General features: G+C 41.9%; 1 protein-coding gene across 1 annotated transcript in view; it reads right to left on the bottom strand.

The window, feature by feature from the left end:
• The window catches only part of pkig (protein kinase (cAMP-dependent, catalytic) inhibitor gamma), a 99,718-nt gene extending 86,429 nt beyond the window's left edge, over positions 1–13,289 (bottom strand). Inside the window, exon 1 of the mRNA XM_039734760.1 lies at positions 13,195–13,289. The gene's annotated coding sequence lies outside the window, so the exon portion shown is untranslated. The remainder of the gene's footprint in view (positions 1–13,194) is intronic.
• Positions 13,290–14,445: the final 1,156 nt, after the last annotated feature.

Here is a 14,445-nt window from a genome sequence, read left to right as displayed (position 1 = left end):
ATCGCCATTTGCTTGGTACGTCGAAATCCATCTTTGGGCAGTTCGGTTATGGCATCCGTCCTTCTGATATCCGTTGGCAAACTGAGTAATGATGGCTGGGTATTAACAACAATCATTGTTTAAATTTTAGCCGATCTCACATCTAAAATGACCACGCCAACATAATTATTACTCCGACTAGAGTCGTAAAATGCGGTTTGTTTTGAAAATGTTTTGCTGGAAAAAAATCAAATGAGGTGCGCCGAAGAGCTGAGTTCACGTCTCGCAGCCACATTTGAACAGGAAGCTCTTCATTACGTTAGCCGAAAAGGTCTATTTTAAGCACAAATCAGTGCCATGATAACAAAATCATTTCAAGGACTTAAAAAAACATTTTTTTGCAGATAATGTATGGAATTCACAAATGTAGAATTTGTAGCCTGATTCGATTGGGCTCCCAGTCGCTAGTTTTATTTATAAAAGCATTAAAACAGCAGAGGTTGCGGCAAATTGCTGTACAAAAAAGCATTCAAATAAACAATACAATCATGCAAAAGCAGATAAATAAAACAAACAATTATAACATCCACCACAATCCCATCACACACACAGTGAAAGACAGGAGAAAACAAGTAGGTCTTAAGCCGACTTTTAAAAACCTCGATCGAAGATGAAGACCTGATGTGCAGAGGCAAGTCATTCCAAAGCCGTGGAGGAACACCTGAAAAAGCTTGGGCTCCCCTCGACTTCAGCCGAGATCTTGGTACTACAAGGAGCACTCGTCCAGATGACCTCAGTGCTCTTGGTGGCACACACGGGTGAAAGAGGTCACAGATATATTTTGGAGCGAGGCTTTAAAAACAAACAACAAGATTTTTAAATCGGTGCGACGCCACACCGGTAGCCAGTGGTGACCGAGAGGCTAAAACAGGGGAGATGTGACCTCTTCCTTTTTCTCGACCCAATCTAAAATCTAGCTGGCGCGTTATGAACCACCTGAGGGTGCGACAGAGCAGATTTTGGCAGACCCACATATGAGGAATTACAATAATCAAGGTGAGATATAATAAAGGCATGAATGACTGTTTCTAAATCCTTCTGTGATAGAAAGGATTTTAGTTTAGAAATTTGCCTCAGTTGGTAAAAGCTGGACTTTACTACCATGGAGATTTGTTTTTCAAAACTTAGTGATGACTCAAAGACGATACCTCGGTTTCTGACATCATTATGAATCATTGCTGCCAAAGGTCCTAACTGCATGCCGATTTCAACTGCAGATGTGGTAGGACCAAAAATAATGACTTCTGTTTTATTTTGGTTTAATTGCAAGAAATTTTCTGCCATCCAATATTTAATATCCTCAAAGCATTTCAACAGCTTTTTTACAGATGAAGTGGATATCAGAACTGACTTTGAGGTACAGCTGCGTATCATCAGCATAACAATGATACGCGACATCCTGTTTGTAAAAGATGGCCCTCAAGGGGAGCAGATAAAGGGAAATAGAAGGAGAGCCAGGATAGAACCTTGAAGGACGGACGCCATGTGTGAGAGGACCTGACTGAAAGAAACAGACATAGATCTGCCTTTCAGGTAGGACACGAACCATTTCAGTGCACAGCCTTGAATGCCTACTTCATCCTCAAGCTGTTTGAACAGAACTCCATGGTCCACTGTGTCAAATGCCGCTCTGAGATCCAGCAAGACCAAGATGGCAGAAGATCCAGAGTCCAAAGTTAATAGAATATCATTTGTTACCTTCAGCAGAGTAGAGCCGAATCAGTACTATGAAGTTTTTTAAAACCTGACTGAAACACATCACATACATTGTTATCCTCCAGATAGGAAATTAACTGCAAAGAAACCACTTTCTCTATAATTTTGGACAGAAATGGGGGCTTAGAAAGAGGCCTATAGTTTGAAAGAGCTGTAGGATCAAGTGTGGTCTTCTTCAGCAAAGACTGAACAATTGCATGTTTAAAGTTGTCTTTCATTATAGCGGATTTTAGACAGTTGTTAATAATAGCCAACACAATTGGACTAAATGCTCTAAAAGTATCTAAGTAGGCGTGCAGGTAACATATCTAGCAGATAAGTCATAAGGTTGAAGAACGCTGTTCTCGGACATTTATTGATTATTAAGATCTATTCAGGGCATTATTTTTGAAATTTAGCCAACTTTATAGTATTTTATTTTCACAAGCGCCTATGATTTTTGCACAGCAGTGGTTCTTAACCTGTGGGGCGGGTGCGAAGTAACAAAAAGAGGGGAGATGTGAAAAAAAGAAAACAAGAATCAAAAATGTTAAAAATACATCTATTGAAACCAAAACAAATGAACTTAACCTACATTCTGATACTAGAAAAATAAAGAGTTAGATAAATGTCGATAAAAGTAGGTACTGTATAATAAAATATGCATCTATGATATATCATTAATTAAAAAAGAACAAACTGGTATTAGTGGGCTCCTTTCAAAAAAAAGTTAGGGGGGCGCAATTAAAACTGTTATGAAAACTCGGGTCACAAATACTTAGCAGTTGAGAAACGCTGTTGCACAGTATACAATATCTGTCGTATTATTCACCCCTGACGCAGACACAGCCACACAATAAAGAAGGCATCTGTCAAGCAAGTCTACCAAAACGTCATAAAGGCCATCTATTTTTTTTTTTTGTCAGCCTAATGTTTTCCTTCCTTCCTTCCTCATTCAGTCATGACAAGCAAAAACAACAGTAATAAATGCCACACAAGGGCAATAAAGAAAAAAAAGAAGTGAGATGAAACAAGATTTTTCTCTCCTTTCTTATGACACAACTGAAACAAAATCTAAAACAGAGTGACATTTCAGGAGCCTCATTAGCCTAGCATTGCATATAAAGAGTTCATTTTCTAACACGGCAGCCCTTCCCGCTGTGTGTTAACCCCAACCTTTCACGTCAGACTGATTGTGGTGCCTGCCAACTGATCTGGCACGTCCTTTTCATCGGTCACACCGATCCATTGAGTCCACCATGGGGCATCCGATTACACAAACAGGGGTGGAGAGCCCACAGACTGGTGGACGTCAGCCCGAAGCGTGGAAATCATTCCCAGTTTCAAAGGAAAGCATCTGTAGAAGGTGGCTTTTTAAACAATGAAAAGAAATGAATAAAAAATGAAATACAAAATGCAGCATGAATTATAGAACAACGTATTAGAATGTTAACAGAAAGGGAAATTGTAGAATGAGAAATGAAGCACCTTGACATTGCGCTTGTTGAGCAGGGTACCGCAGTGACTATAAACAGATGTGCTGTACGGATAAATCTTATATTTGTAACGGCTTGGTATTAATAGGTTATTCTCAGTAATTCATCCAGGCCAAAGGTCCTGGTAGTGTGGCTGCCGGCTGGGTAGGAAGTCACACTACCAGGACCTGTGGCCTGGATGAATACTGAGAATAACCTATTAATACCAAGCCGTACCTCTAACAAATAATAATTTTTCCCTCCTCCCCAATCGACAGTTAAAGACTAGCAAATGAAAGCAAATATGTAAAAGAAGTGTGGAATATATTAAATACAATGACAAAAATACAAGAATATAAATCCGTGATGTAAAATATATCTACATTCCTCCACCAAAGCAGCTAAGTGAAACAACACCTGTATAATAACAAAACCCTCCTTGCCCCTGCAAACGTATAACAAACACAACACACAAATAATAGCAATGTACGAGTACTGAATGACAATGAACGTGAAATGGAGTCCGGGTAAAATCACTGTCCAGAATACGGATGACTGATCAAAATGGAAGTACTTAAATCTCCTGAAAACAGAACCACCTCACCATGCTTTCGAGACAGATGGTGGAGTATAATGTCCAACCCCGGGATTTCTTGCCGATGATGGTGTTGATGGTACTTCAGAGGAGTGAGAATCAAACTGGAACAAGGCACAATGAAAAAAATAGCAGAATGATGTTGATCGATTGTCGTTACTTGGAATCTCCGTCTCTCTCCCTCTTCCTCCTTCTTTCCCTCCTGCAGGTTTAAATAATGACGAGCCGGATGTAACTGTTAAAATCCCGGTCCTGACATGTCCAGGGGAACACTGCCTCCCTGCAACACCCTTCCCCATTTCTTATTACGGGGACAACATTTAAACAGATACACAATAGTTTAAATGGGGTGCTGAGACGAGACGCAACTGGATGCAACACAATAAACAACAATACCTATGTGGCTCCGCTACATATTTATCATTTAAATTTCATAATGGTACATGCTTATGGCTTCATTTAGTGGTCTGTGCCATTGTGTCTTCCTACCATACTGTTGATTTAATATTGTAACGACACGGACAAGATGCATCACCCAGGGATAAGTCATCCACAGTATGAACCAGCATTCCATCACCAGTGGCAGGGGTGCCCATAAAAATGGCAAACCTGCAATGTCGTAAATAGAATTCCATCTAGTGCTGCAGTGGCCAATACTCCTTTTAAGGACAGGGAGCCACCTAAAACATCCATAAAGAGCTAAAGAGAGTCCAATATGGTACTCAGTACAATCACTACACTATATTGGTGTTAGAAGTGGGATCAGGAGACCAACAATTCAATTTAGTAAAGTGCAGAGTGTCACAAAGACCTAAAATGGACTTGGCTCTTCTCAGGAGCTGCTGGAGAGTTCTGAGGCTGAGATCCACAACCTGGAGTACTGTTTGCAGGTGAGAGACTACGACCTCTATGGCTCTACCACCACTTGTCCATCTGCTAAGGTCCATTGGCCTGGATATGCAGGTGCCATCAGAGCTTCCAGCATATGGAGCATGGAGAAGGGTGGCAGATCAAGTTGCCACTAACACCAGGTGAGCCATATAAAGTGTGGCTGGTGATAAGACCATGCAGGCAAAGATCACAGCAGTGTTAAAGTGTAGCATGGAGGGAAAGTCTCAAAGCTGAAATCTGGACCTGGAACTCTGTCTGCATCATCAGTTTAGTGAAGAAAAACGGCCAAGAGACCAGAACATCTGCAGCTCCACACAAGGAGGTTCACCTATAAGTTACAGATCAGATCACCACACCGAAGCGCAAGGTTCAGCACTTGCCCTTCGCCACATGACAATGTAGCCTTCAAGACCCCCCTAGATGAGCCCCTGCCACCAGTGTCACAGCCACAGCAGAAGAGAAGATCACTCGAAGAGTTTCAAGGAGCGGGAACTGGTCACTGTCAACAGTGACATGGAAGGGACGGCTATGTAACGGCACTGACAAGATGCCTCTGAGCAGCTTCAAAGCCAGGGTCGGGGGCACCTCTATAAAAAAAAGTCTGCAAAGCTGCAAACAAAACTCTATCTAGTGTTGCAATGGCAAACAGTCCTCTTAAGGACAGCAAGCCACCTAAAAGAGCTGTGTAAGGAGCGAAGGATCCATTCCGGCACTCTGCGCCAGCACTAGAATTGTAAAATTTTGCCATGCAGCAGTCAGACGGAGATAATTCTCTGTGTATATCGTCTCTCCCGATCCTTCCATTAAGCAAGCGTCCTGGCTAGGCAAGGGTGCCAGTCATCCACCACACTACTTACGTTTTTGCTTAATATGAATGGACAATGTAGCTTTCACATGGATAACAGAAGTTTCAGCTTTACCCCTGTAAGATAACAACTTAAAGGAATGCACTTAATGTTCAGCCTTATCTCTGGGAGACAATAGAATGATCTCAGATTGTAGTTAGTCAGCTAGAGAGAAACTTAAACTGTTAGGCGGAAAGGCCTAAGGGCGTTTACTTTTCTGACCGCTACCCCTGCCATTACGTTAGCACTAAGTTACGTGCGTATGGTCCTAGTGCATGAGATATTTAGAAACTTTAAGAAGTCTAACCAAGACATTTAAGTTTTAAATGAAATGTCATCGACAAGACGCTCCTTTTCGTTTTTTGTGTCTTTTATCAACTTTCTTCTTTTTTGTTGTGTGACGTGTATACTTTGAACTTCACCAGACGTTTTAAAAATGAAGACACTTGGACTGTGGAGTCATTTTTGAACATGGGTCATGCTAATTGCTGAAGTCTTTCTCGTAGATGCATTTTGAACTGCTTTGAACTATTTGAAAGCCCTAGACAAATGCGGCTACACAGATAGATCAAAATGAATTTTCAACTGAAGGTTTAACGCAGTGTGCATTCTTAGAAATAAAGGTGCCAGTGTGGTTCTTCAGAGCGATGCCATAGAACAGGGGTCCCTAACTCTGGTCCTGGAAGACCACAGTGGCTGCAGGCTTTCATTCTAACCTTTTTTTTTTTAATTAGTGACCTGTTTTTGCTGTTAATTAAATCATTTTCCATTCATTTTAATTGACTTTTATTTTAAGATTTGTTCCTCTACATTTCTTCATCGTTCCTCTGAATTGCTTCATTGCTTTCCTTAAATGGCACCCAAACAGAAATTAAACGTGAAGTGAGCGAGCCAACAGAAGACCAACGAAGTCAGGGCCTCAAATTCCAACCAGTTGCTTCACTGGGTGCAAATTCTCATTGTTAACTAAACCCATTGCTTAATTCCATGGCTTGTTGCTCCTCTCATTGTGTAATAGCAGACATTTACAAAATTGTTGATTCTCTCTTCTTCTCTAAGAGCACTGTTAAAATGATTTGGAGGACCTGAGCAGATCAACGTTCCCAAGACCTTCATCTTTCTTTATTTTCAGATATTGTATGGTTGATCCGCTGTGGCAACTCCTAACGGGAGCAGCCGAAAAAAAAAGAAGAAGAAGAAGTATGGTTGACCAGCAAACGGTGTCCTGTTTTGGCTCATGTTGTGTCTCATTATTGTTTGGCAGTTAATTAAGGAATACGAAACAATTAAGGAATTTTCAAGAGCAAGTCAATTACAATTAATTCAAAAGAAGTTAAATTAGCAGCAAAAACAGGCTACCAATTAAGAAAAGTGTTAGAATGAAAATCTGCTGCCACTGCGGACCTCCAGGACCAGAGTTGGGGACCCCTGCCATAGAGGAGCTAGTTTTTGTTCCCAAATGAACCCTCCATATGAAGGTTCTAGAAAGATCTTTTATTTATTTATATCCATAAAGGGTTCCATACATAATCATGAACAGATGACAAATATGTGACATGCAATAGCAGTGAGCTCCTGGTTTTAAAGGACTATCGCTGCACACAATCACACGGGCCGAGTTCAGGTTTTCTGGATCGGTCACACAGTGGTGTAGCTAGAGTTTTTGTCGTCCAGCACAGTCTTTGAGTTATTCCGACCCCTCACTTACAAAATAAAAACATAATACATTACTCTATATGTAAAATCCAACATCTGCCTGTCTGTCCGCATTTCAAGAGAGAACTACTTTAACGGATTTAGATCGGGTCTTTCTCTAGAATTTGCTTGAGCATTCCGGTTGATTTTGCGACTTCTCTCATGGCACTAAGAATCATAATTCACTTGCGGTACAGATTTATTTGCGTGAATCCGAGAGAGACGCAGCACGCCAAGGGGAGGGGGAGTCCTCCTTCCTCACTTGCCAGCCTCAGAGTGTACCTTACATCTGCTTAGCTAGCAAACAAGAGAACTACTTAACAGATTTAGATCGGGTTTTTTTTCTAGAGTTTACTTGAACATTTCAGTTGATTTTGCAACATCTCTCATTGCGTTAAGAATCAAAGTTCACTTGCAGAAGCGATATATTTGCGCTAATCCGAGACAGAGGCTGCAAGCCGAGGGGACAGGGAAACTTGACGTCAGGAGTAGGGAGCCAGGCAGGGCTCGACTCACTCACATGCCAGCCTCCGTTCAAGTCACTCTACCTCTCGCCATGTGTTGGAGTGTGCCTTGCCTCCTCTTAACTAGTGGTACCTTTTTGTTTATTTATTCTTAAAGTTTGTCCTGTTTCACTACTATGCGGGCGGAAGCGTGGGGGACAGCTAGATTGGACTCCGCCAAAGCTGCCCTTTGTCACCGATTCTGTTCATAACTTTTATGGACAGAATTTATAGCCACAGCCAGGGTGTTAAGGGGGTCCAGTTTGGTGGACTCAGGATTGGGTCACTGCTTTTTGCAGATGATGTTGTCCTGTTTGCTTCATCAGGCCGTGATCATCAGCTCTCTCTGGATCGGTTCGCAGCTGAGTATGAAGCGGCTGGGATGAGAATCAGCACCTCTAAATCCGAGACTATGGTACTCAGCCAGAAAAGGGTGGAGTGCCCTCTCAGGGTTGGGGGAGAGATCCTGCCCCAAGTGGAGGAGTTCAAGTATCTCGGGGTCTTGTCCACGAGTGAGGGAAGAATGGACCGTGAGATCGACAGGTGGATCGGTGTGGCATCCGCGGTGATGTGGGCTCTGCATCGGTCTGTCGTGGTGAAAAAGGAGCTGAGCTGTAAGTCAAAGCTCTCAATTTACCAGTCGATCTACGTTCCTACCCTCACCTATGGTCGTGAGCTATGGGTAGTGACCGAAAGAACGAGATCGCGAATACAAGCGGCTGAAATGAGTTTCCTCTGCTGGGTGTCTGGGCTTTCCCTTAAAGATAGGGTGAGAAGCTCAGTCATCCGGGAGGGGCTCAGAGATGCTTGGGCATCTGATCAGGATGCCTCCCTGGTGAGGTGTTCCCCGGGGCCTCCTCCCAGATGGACGTGCCCGGAAGACCCAGGAAATGCTGGAGGGACTATGTCTCCTGGCTGGCCTGGGAACGCCTTGATATTCTCCCGGAAGAGCTGGAAGAAGTGGCCGGGGAGAGGGAAGTCTGGGCCTCTCTGCTTAAGCTGCTGCCCCCACGACCCGACCCCGGATAAGCGGAAGAGGATGGATGGATGAAAATTTTAACAACATTTTAAATTATTAATTACAATTTCATTACAATTACAATTTAATTACAATCTACAACTATTCAAACAATAAATCTGTAATACTACTTTTCTTGCTTTTATGTTGGCAAAATCATCAATGAAATTACTGAAGTCGATTTTGTTTGTCAGTTTCTACTCTATGGAAAATATGGCAAAATATGAAGATCCGAAATAATTTTTTATAAGTTTCAGTTTGGAGAAACATCTCTTGCAGCTAGCATCACTAATAATTGAGGACAATTTGCAGAAGAATTATGATACTTGGAACTGAATGTTGACCCACAGACACACCTTGACATACCAATAAGATCAATGGGTCATCGTTAATTTTGCTTGGCCAAAGACCGATATATTTTACGTTAATTTTGTTCTTCATACATTTTATCACTTGAAGATGAAAAACTACTTGAGCCTGAAGACGGCTTTAATTTGGAAACTTCTTCACCTGCAGTAACACAGTAGTTTCTTCCTGATTGAGGTATTTCAATAATGTCCTTTCATCCTCTTTTTAATATTTCTTCCTTTCCCTTCATATTTTTTCTAAAAACAGCACTGCTCTCTTTTGTTCGCTTAATCCTGAGATTGAGAGAATAATGAGAATGAAGAGTTCATCCCTTTTGGTCAGAAGAAGTCGATGGAGAGAGTCTTTGATCAAAGTAAGTCAGCGATCCAGTAAAGACTTTATTCATGGCCGTGTTCTTCGGTACCACAAGTGCAGAGCTTGCTCAGTAATGGCAGCAGGCAGGTGAGGTAAGTGAGGTGAAGACTTCTGGAGGATGGCCAGGTGGGTGTCAAGAAGGGCAGCAAAGAAGCCAAGAAAAACATCAGGGACAGACTGATATTGTGCAAAAGGTACAGGGATTAGACTGCTGAGAACTGCTGGGGAAGTCATTTTCTCTGATGAATCCCCTTGCGGATTGTTTAGGGCATCTGGAAAAAAGTAAATGTGAGCGGCGCTACCATCAGTCCTGTGTCACGCCAACAGTAAAGCATCCTGAGACCATTCATGTGTGGGGTTGCCTCTCAGCCAAGGGAATGCAGGGCTCACTCACAACTTTACCTAAGAACACAGCCATGAATAAGGAATGGGACCAAAAAATCCTCCGAGAGCAACTTCTCCCAGCCAGCCATCCAAGAACAGTTTGGTGACCAACAATGAACAATCCAGCCTGATGGAGCACCAAGGCATAAGGAAAAATTGATAACTAAGTGGCGAGGGAACAAAACATCGAAATTTTGGGGTCCATGGCCAGGAAACTCCCCAGACCTTAATCACATTGAGAACTTGTGGTCAGTCCAAGAGGCGGGTGGACAAACAAAAACCCACAAATTCTGACAAACTCCAAGCATTGATTATGCAAGAATGGGCTGCCTTCAGTCAGGATTTGGCCCAGAAGTTGATTGACAGCCTGTCAGGGCGAATTGCAGAGGTCTTGAAAAAGAAAGAAGGGCCAACACTGCAAATATTGACTCTTTGCATAAACTTAATGTAATTGTCAATAAAAGACTTTGAAACGTATGAAACGCTTGTAATTCTACTTCAGTATACCATAGAAACATCTGACAAAAAGATCTTTAACACTGAAGCAACAGACTTTGTGAAAGCCAACACTTAGGTCATTCTCAAATCTTTAGGCCAGGACTGTACTGGAGCATCTCGCCCACACAGAAAGTGCCCCCTGCTGGCCGTGCCAACACCTCTGCTGGCAGGAGCTCAAATCTCAAAGGATCTTGTGGAATCCATGTCATGAAGAATCGAGGCTGCTTTAAGAGCAAAAGGAGAGCCCGACCCCATATCAATATGGTGATCCCAAGAACTTAATCAGCGAGTGCTGATGCACTGTGGGCCTGCCTTCTGCACTGAAAAAAGTATAACATTGATGTTGTTCACTCAACATAAATTTTCTCTTTCAAGCAACTTAAGATTAGTCATTTAGTGTTGTAGCTTGAAAGATTTGGTTTCAGATCTCAATCCAAGTAAAAAAATGTGTTTGTACCAAAGTAAGTTATGGTGGAGGGAATAAATGCAAAAAATCCTATTTCAGTTAACCTAATATTTTCGGTTGTTCGCGTGCTGTGTGGGAGGCTGTTTGTATTTTCTTCCAGTCAAACTTTCCAACTGCCAAAAAAGAGGAACACTTACCCGAGTGGAGTGGACATGGCTATCCAGGTCTGGTCATTTTCAGCAGCAGACTTTTATAAACGGAGGATTTCTGGTAAGTAACCCTGTTTCTTCAACTGTTACTTTTAAGTATAAGAACTCGTAATAAAACATACTTTCAAGAAAGCTGTAGAAATGTTTAATAATTTTTTGTTGTATATTTAAGATTTACACTGCAAAATGCTTATGTATCACTAGATTTTTAAATAAATGTAAAACGTACAGCATTGGAATGGGCTATGTTCATAATATTTCTAATAGCATAAAAACAGGTTACGACTAATAAACCATTTTAAATTGGAACAACTTAAAAAATAGATTTACTTCAGTATAAAACAAGTGAATTGCATTCAATCACTTGAAATGATTTGCCTTAACTTAAAAATTGTAGGTTTAATAAGATAGAAAGAATTATATTGGTTCCGACTGAAAACATTAAGTGTGAATCATTACCTTAATTATTTTAAGTTGAATGGAGGTTATATTATTATCTATATAATTCACTAAGGCAAGAGAACCATGGAAAGCACGCCGGAAGGGGCGTGGACTCACTGAGGTTTTTTCCGGTTTCTTTGGCCACCACCACCTACTCAAAGCTTCATGATGCTCCAACAATGATGGATGGATTCAAAGGCAGAAGTCTACGTGACCATCATCATCATCATCATCAAGCCCTTCCGTGAGAACCCTAAATCCAAAGAGGACTGTTTCATTTCTGTTAGGTAGAATGCCCAGAGGGGACTGGGCGGTCTCATGGTCTGGAATCCCTACAGATTTTATTTTTTCTCCAGCCGTCTGGAGTTTTTTTGTTTTTCTGTCCCCCCTGGCCATTGAACCTTACTCTTATTCGATGTTAATTAATGTGGACTTATTTTATTTTATAAATTGTGTCTTTCATTTTTCTATTCTTTAATATGTAAAGCACTTTGAGCTACTGTTTGTATGAAAATGTGCTATATAAATAAATGTTGTTGTTGGAAGGGGCGTGGACTCACTGAGGCGCCGATGGTTCGTCCCGTGCATTGTTATAATGTTGCCTTTCTTGCTGATTTATTACATTACCGATTTTTCAAATGTTAATTTTCTCCCTGTGCTTAAAAATCATGAAAAAACCGGCCTGATTATGCGGCGTATGGTACGCCGCGGGTTGGCTAGTATAAGATAAACTTGGATGAAACTGAGCTGACCCATGTGTGCAAGTCAGTGTTACAGCAGGTGGCCATCTCTCCCGAGTTTGGTGCCACCAAGGAGGTTGTTTGCTCCTTATACTGTCAAACTTTGCTTGGCATTCTATCCATGGCTAGAACTTTCCATATGCCCCAAGCTGCTCTCCATGCTATAAACCAAAATAAAAAATTGTCCCGAGATGGTTTTAACATCCTTTCTCTGTGAGCTCCCTGTCTTGTCTCGGATGGCTCTCTCAGGTGAAGAATGATTAACTAAATGAATATTTAGGCAGTGCGGGAGTGTACGACTGGCGTCCCGCCCTGGTAGGGAGACGCTTTACTCATAATGCAATCTGAATTGCTTTAGGCACGCCATGATATCGGTTAAAAAAAATAACCGTTTTACCATTCACAGTCCAAATAAACATTTCAAAATGTTAATTACGGCAAAATAAGTGGCGTGCTAACGTTACAGATCAGCAATCCTCACAGGGGGCTTCAAGCATCTGTAACAAATAAAGAGTACATGCAGTTATATAAGATCTTCGTTCAAATACAATCTTCTTTCCTGTAAAGAACGATATTACTTGTTTTCTGTTTGAAATGTCTTTCATCACATGTAACAAAGTTTATAATTCCCTGTTAATGTAAAAGCATTTAGGGGACACCGCAGAACTGCGAAGTTTTGATAAAGTGAGAAGGATTTAAAGATTTAGAGACAGCGCGCGTCAAACGTACAAGTTAAAAATTAAAAAAAATGTCATCACCAATCGAACTTGAACTAGATTTTAAAAGGGCAAATCATGGTTATTTGAAGTTGTGCGGACATCGCAGCCGGACGCGCCCCCACAACCCACAGCCGCCCTGAGGGCAGCATTCGCCGGCCCAAGCTGCTCAGACAGGCGGAGTCCTCTCTCAGAGTAGCTCGGATCGCTTCGCTCGACCAGAAAAGCTAGTGGAAAAGTTCTGTTGAATTTTCAGGCGCAACGATAAAACCCAACTCATCATCCGGCGGTTACAACACCATAAAAAGAATTTTGCCTCACCTGAAATCCACGACGCTTCCAACGCTCCCAGACTGGAGTTGAGGAAGAGAAACAGGGAAGAGGCTGTGCTACCACCAATGAACATAAGGTGGCGACAAACACACGGCGGCTGTAACAGCAGACTTCGAGTCAAGTCAACGAGCTTTTTATTGTCATTTCATGTGTATCTCAATATCACCGTAAAGTTAATTTATTTCAGTAATTCAATTCAAAAAGTGTACCATATTAGAAAGATTCATTACACACAGAGTGATACATTTCAAGCGTTTATTTATTTTCATCTTGCTGATTATGGCTTACAGGTAATGAAAACTCAAAATTCATTATCTCAGAAAAGTAGAATATTACGTAAGACAAATAAAAAAAAGATTTTTTAATACAGAAATGTTGGCCTACTGAAAAGCATGTCCATGTACGCACCCTATACTTGGTCATGGCTCCTTTTTCATGAATTACTGCATCAATGCTGCATGGCATGGAGGAGATCGGCCTGTGGCACTGCTGAGGTGTTATGGAAGCCCAGGATGCTTTGATCGTGGCCTTCAGATCTTCCTCTTGATAGATTCTCTATGGGGTTTAAGGTCAGGCGAGTTTGCTGGCCAATCAAGCCCAGTGATACCATGGTCATTAAACCAGGTGTTGGTACTGTTGGCAGTGTGGGCAGGTGCCAAATCCTGCTAGAAAATGTAAATCAGCATCTCCATAAATCTTGTCAGCAGAGGGAAGCATGAAGTGCTCTAAAACTTCCTGGTAAATGGCTGGGCTGACTTTGGACTTGATGAAACACAGTGGACCAACACCTGCAGATGAGATGGCTCCCCCACTGTGGAAACTTCACACTAGGCTGCAAGCAACTTTGATTCTGTGCCTCTCCACTCTTCCTCCAGACTCTGGGACCTTGATTTCCAAAAGAAATGCAAAATTTACTTTCACCTGAAAAGAGGACTTTGGACCACCGAGCAACAGTCCAGTCAGTTTTCTCCTTAGTCCAGGTAAGACGCTTCCGATGTTGTCTCTGTTTCAGGAGTGCATTGACACAAGGGATGCTGTGACAGTTGTAGCCCATGTCCCTGATACGTCTGTGTGTGGTGGCTCTTGAAGCACCGACTCCGGCCGCAGTCCACTCCAGTGAATCTCCCCCAAATTCTTGAATGGGCTGTGCTTCACAATCCTCTCAAGGCTGCGGTTATCCCTGTTGCTTGTCCACCTTTTTCTGCTGTCACATTTTTTTCCTTTCACTCAACTTTCCAT

The sequence above is a fragment of the Polypterus senegalus genome, chromosome 14, assembly GCF_016835505.1.
Source record: "Polypterus senegalus isolate Bchr_013 chromosome 14, ASM1683550v1, whole genome shotgun sequence".
Classification (NCBI taxonomy): domain Eukaryota; kingdom Metazoa; phylum Chordata; class Cladistia; order Polypteriformes; family Polypteridae; genus Polypterus; species Polypterus senegalus.
The sequence above is the reverse complement of the archived record's forward strand: the minus strand, read 5'-3'. Positions and strand labels throughout refer to the sequence as shown.